Genomic DNA, 6,265 nt, shown 5'->3' on the forward strand with positions numbered 1-6,265 from the left:
TTTTAAGTATGTCTTATTTGGGTAATGGGAAATCTGAAAACATGTCACTGGACTTTAGATTTGGTCTGGCAATGATGATGGACTTTTAGGCTTTCAATCAGGGGCTCATAAGATGAAAACCAATGTAATTATCTCTATTGGCTGTTAAGTATAATCAGAAAAATTGGATGAGAAAGCAACAGAAATCCTGGAAAAGCTAAAAAAAGGCTATAACTGCCCTTTGATTATGGTTGAAATGTGGCCCATAACTGTGGACTAGGAAGAAGGTGAAGAACAAAATAATTCTTTATAAGTAAAACTATGGAGTTCTCTATATTTACAGAATATAGTGAACAAATAAAAGGAATTAGTCAAACATATCTTTATAGCTTCAAATCTGAGGGGCTGGGACAATGGAAACACCATTAACAGAGACAGGTAAATTAGAAATAAAAGGCTAATTCTGAGTGGAAACTTTGTGTTTGGAGTAAATATCTTTTTTTTTTAAATTTTTGTGATAAACCATTCAATGAAAATTGGACCAGAGAGAGATCAGTTCCCATGATAGAATTTTTTGAGTTGTGCTCATAGAGATTATCACTGAAGCCAAAAAAATGAATGAGTCTTCTCCAATGAAACAGAGAAAAATAAAAGAAGGTTAAGAAAGAAGTTATGGTTAGGCAGTTGGATGGAGAGAAGTTATAGAATCAAGAAGTTGGAAATGAACTTATACTAGACATAGGAATTTTCAAAGCAATACCTTGTCCCCCCAAAGGTAGTTTATTTAGGATTATTTGAAGCATGGAAAGGCAAGAATAGAGAGGATAGGGAAAGTTCATTTGGAACATCAGTTCTCATGGTCTAACCAAAGAGCTGTTTGTTGGTGAAAATTTGAGATTTATGAAGTTTAAGGATATCATACAATAAACATTGAAAATCAGAAGTTCTCAGGAAAGAGAAAAGGGAGAAGTATAGCAAGAATCAGGGTCTTTGAAGAAGAGAAATGGATGGGCTGGGGGACACAGGTGAGGGATTAAGTAGCCTCTAGGTGGAATAAGTGCTTTTGCTTTATTAGCCTTGGTGAGCTGGTGTGAAAATAAGAAAAATAGCCATCATGTTTGGTTCCTCACTATGTGTGTGACGAGTATTATGTCATTTAATACACCAAATAACTTCATTGGGTAAGTGGTGTTTATTATAATCCCAATTACGAGGAAGACACAAGGTGGTAAAAAGTAAGAAGAATTAACGTAGCTCACTAATAAGTGACAGAAATGAGAGTCAAACTCATGAATTTGGATTCAGAATCAGTATCCTAAACGACTATGTTTAGAATGGATGTTATCAGTGTTGAATTTGTACCAAAGAAAAGTAGGTGTGGCCATTATAACAAAGAAATTGAGGGTACTAGCAGCATTTTAAACAAAATGTCATTAGATGCATATATCCCTTCTAGTTCCTACCATTTCAAATACTTGAACATTTCACAATAAAATAAATATTTTGAAAATTCAGTAAGCGATTTAGCTTAACTCCTCACCATTTACAATTCACCTATAGTGTTTCATTTGGTTCTTACAGCAAACTATGTAAAATGTAATATGGACTTTTTTTTTCAACAAGTGAGATAAACCTAAGAGGAGAGGAGGAAGAAGTTGATTTTGTCAAAATCACTCTGGACAGAATCTGGCAGAGATGGAGCTCACACCTAGGCAATCCCTCCACTTGATCCCATCAAACTTGATGTTCTTCCTACTTTGCTAAGTAATTTCTACCAAGCACCTATTCTTTTGAAAATAACAGCATTTATACACACATAGCATTTGATAAAGTCCTCTAAGTTTCTCTTAATATTCCTGAAGAAGACATAACATAAGAATTAGAGATATGGGGGCACCTGGGTGGCTCAGATGGTTTAGTATCTGCTCAGGTCATGATACCAGGTCCTGGGATAAAGCCCCGCATGGGGCTTTGTGCTCAGCAGGGAGCCTGCTTCTCCCTCTCCTTCTGTTGCTCCCCTTGCTTATGCTCTCTCACTGTCTCTGTCAATTAATAAATAAAATCCTTAGAAAATAATCAGAGAAATCTAACTCTCCAAGAGACAGGCCTCCCTGTGTGGAGGTTGAAAAAATCCAGGACATCCCACCTCAGGTTTAGCCTTAGCATATGTACAGCCATCTTAGCTCTGGCAGCAATCTCAGACTGCTGTGCCCAAGGGATGAATATCCCCCAGCCTGCTTTAGTAAACCCCTACCCTGTTTTAGTTACAGCAAAACCCTCCCTGCTTTGGTTCCAGACACCCCCACCCTGCTTTGGTTCCAGAAGTCCCACCCTGCTTTAATAGCAGAAACTCATACATACCCCTGCCTTAACTAAGCTCGGGGTCCAAGTCCCTACTCCACTGTGCCGGGTATACTTGGGCCCAAGCTTAAGCTTGTTAAATAAACCCTTGTGTGATTGCATCAGTGCTTGGCTCCTTGATGGTCTCTTGGACACGAAAACTCAGGCACAACACATGCTAGAGTGACTTTCTGATTTCTCCACTCTCTGCACTAAGTCCATTCACTGTATTGAATCCAGAAACAATAACAGTTTTCTCATAGAGAATGCTTAAGACTTATTTCTCCATTACATTTGAGAACCCATTCCCTGAGGTGGTAACAAAGCTCCTGCACAGCCCTTTCATCTTCCCATCCAAAATATAAAGTATCTTTTAGCTTTGAAGTTGAGCATCACTTGGGTTGGAAAGGCATCATTTTTGTCCCATGTTCCTATGAGTCATGTATTTTCAAAGTCCAACTTGTAATCTTTGGTCACAAAGTTGTAAAAGCTTTCCTTCAATATTATTATTATTATTGTTGTTGCTTAAGTTAATAGGAATAATTTTAGGTATAATTAAAATAACATTTTATCTCCCATTCTTCCAGGAGACACTTTACAAATTATTTTTGTTTACTTCAATCCTGCACTGTGAAATTACCAGCAAATATTTGTATTTTCATCAAAACTTTATACATTATTTGTTACATATCAAATAAAGAAAAATGAAATCCATCATTGTTATTCTTAGTTGTTTCTTTTCCCTAATATTACCTAAATGACTTGCAAACAAGAGTCCAGGGCCAGATGTCTTCCCAGGGAAATTCTACCAAACATTTGAAGAAGAATTATTACTTATTCTTCTGAAAATGCCCCCTACCAAAAAAAAAAAAAAGGAAGGAAAACTTCCAAGCCCATTTTATAAGGCCAGCATTACCTTGATCCCAAAACCAGACAATGACCCCATCAAAAAACAGAATTACAGACCAGTATCCTTGATGAACACTGATGTGAAAATTCTCAACAAAATACTAGCCAATAGGATCCAAACGTACATTAAAAGGCTTAGTCACCACGACCAAGTAGGATTTATCCCAGGGCTGCCAGGATGGTTCAACATCCACAAATCAATCAATGCATTACAATACGTAAATAAAGGAAAGAACATGAACCATATGATACTTTCAATAGATTCTGAAAAAGCATTTGACAACGTACAACATCTTTTCTTGATCAAAACTCTTCAAAGTGTGGGGAATGGTAGAGGGTACCTACCTCAATATCATCAAAGTCATCTTTGAAAAACCCACAGTGAATATCACTCTCAATGGAGAAAAACTTAGAGTTTTTCTGCTAAGGTCAGGAACATGGCAAGGATGTCCACTATCACCACTGTTATCACCATTATTCAACATAGTACTAGAAGTCCTACCCTCAGCAACCAGATAACAAAAAGAAATTAAGTCATTAAAGTCATCCAAATCAGCAAAGAAGAAATCAAACCATTATCTAGCACTGACACAAAGAGAGATCATCCATCATTATCCATTAACTGATTTGGAATAATATCCACAGTATATTTTATGTGGAAAAGGGAGTGAAAATATCATGAACATTATCATGCAAAAGTGGATTTTTTTATAATATGAGGAAATTTTATCCATTGGTAGTTCCCTGGGAGAGAGCTTTATGTATATTTGAGAAAAAAATGGTTTAGAGCAGTGTAGAGCCATGAGGGCCATACTCATGTAGCAGGTGATAGTCTTCAAAAGAGGGCAGAGATGATAAACACAGGTATTTAGTTCATCAAGATGGGTTTGGACATATTGATGATGGGGTGTCAGCTCAGGAAGGACCAACCAAATCATTGTGTGTAACAAAATGCATAAACCTGGAGGGCAGCTCATCAGGAACTGTAAATCAGGTGACTCGAAGGTAGTAGTACAGACATTTGTATCTCAATTATGTGTCAAAAATGGCCTCTGAATGCAGGTGTCGTCTTATGGGTCCATGGAGATTTTTCGTCTTTAAGGATCCTGGCTGCTCCCCATAGTTTGGTTCATTTTTCGGGGAAGGGAAGAGTGCTCTATTCCATCTTAGTGGTGCCCCAAAACAGGGATTCCATAGTCGGGCTCTGGATCTGGGCACCTGGAAAATACCACCAAGGGTTAGGATTTGGGCCTAGGGGTGTACCAGGTCTGCAATGCGGTTCCTGGGGGTGCAACTGAGAGTCTTTGTTTGAAAGCATGCTCAGGTGGAGGGTCACAATGCCTGCTTGTGCCCGGGGCAGCCCTCAGGAGTGGGCGTGGTCTCATTGGCCATGCAGCTAGCTCCCTTTCTGAAGGTTGAACACCCATCCCAACTCCCAGGAATCCTGCAATGGAGAAGATGGAGTCCCCTATTGTGCTTCAGGTTTCCCCATTTGTAGGGTTTCCAGGAAAGGTCTGGGGACAGATGCCTGAATATTAATATTGAGTAGAGATGATGGCCCTGGTCCATGGCCGGTCTCACATGCTGGATATGGGCCCCGCCCTCTGGTAGGCTGACATGAGGATGCAGCTCAGGCTCTGTCAGACACAGCACTAGTGGCCAGGGCAGCCTATAAATCGGGGTTTTCTCAATGGCCGAGCAGATTGATCCTCATGTGGAGTTTCTGGCCAGACTTATTGGACCTTTCTTCTTTCTAATGGGAAGGCAGAATGCTGCGTTGTGGTTCCAGAATTCCCTTGTGGACCAGTAGGGTGAGGAGGGAATTGTAAACCCAAGCTATGGTAAAATTGAGTGACAAGCAAAAGGCATTTCCAGTGTGAAGTGGCTGATTCGAATATTCAGAACTTGAGTAAGGGCGGATGTCAGATGTTTGCTCATGCTGGGGTTTGTTTCTATGATGATCGACGAATGGAGGGGTGGCGTCTAGAAGCCATGGAGGATTTCCCACTCTGGGGCATGTGAGATGCTCCAAACAGCAAGGTTCCCTTCTACCAGACATGGGCAGTCTGGTTGTTTGCTCCAGGGTCCCCCATGTGGAAAGTTTGGGTAGCAGAGCACTCCAACATGGAAGCCTGGAGAGCACACCTCCACTGACCATTGCAGCTAAGGAACATGGCAGGTTCGTTCTGGTGTCTCTGGGGCAATGTACCAAGGTCATGAGTTGACATGGAGTCACATGAAGATGGGTCACAATGCTGGTTTGTTACCAGAGAGATCTTAGAATGTCATGGTGGCTAAGGGGCCATGCAGGATTCATCTATCCTGCGGGTTTGACACAGGTGCAAGAGCACAGCTTCCATCTAGTTACAGGATATGTTCAGTTTGGGGCTCAGGGACCACATGTTGTATCACAAGTTGGTATTCCAGAACTGGACTCTGAGGACAGATGCCTGAAAACATAATCTAGCATTCTAATGAGATCCTAGGGGCATGTCAATTTTCTTACTCTGGACCATTGAATTTGTTGTCTGCCAGGATGGAGGTTATCAGGGCATTTCAGAATGTGCATTTGCATTCAGAGCAGCCTCCAATATTGGGGTGAGTTCAGGGGCCTTGCAGGTTTCTCCTAATCTGGAGAGGTGGGGAAAATGTGACGGGCACATTTTCCATGGGGATGGCAGGCACAGTCCTGTGGTGTGGAGCCAGAGATCCCATCTGGAGGGCATGTGAGCCATGGTTTTAGGAGAGAAGTCTGCAAACACAAACTCGGGTTAGGGTTAGTGGCGAGGTGATCGCAGGCCCAATGCATAGACCTGGAGGGCAGCTGATCAGGAACTGTAGATCAGGTGACTCAAACTGTAAATCAGGCTGCAGCACAGGCTTTGGAATCTGGATTGTGTGTCCAGGATGGCCTCGCAATGCAGGTGTGCTCTCATGGGTCCATGGAAGATTTTTCATAAGGATCCTGTGGCTCCCAATAGTTTAGTGGCTTTCACGGAGAAGGGTAGAGTGCTGTATTACATCTTAGGGTTGCCCC

The sequence above is a fragment of the Neovison vison genome, unplaced genomic scaffold, assembly GCF_020171115.1.
Source record: "Neovison vison isolate M4711 unplaced genomic scaffold, ASM_NN_V1 Scaffold_094, whole genome shotgun sequence".
In the NCBI taxonomy this organism is placed as follows: domain Eukaryota; kingdom Metazoa; phylum Chordata; class Mammalia; order Carnivora; family Mustelidae; genus Neogale; species Neogale vison.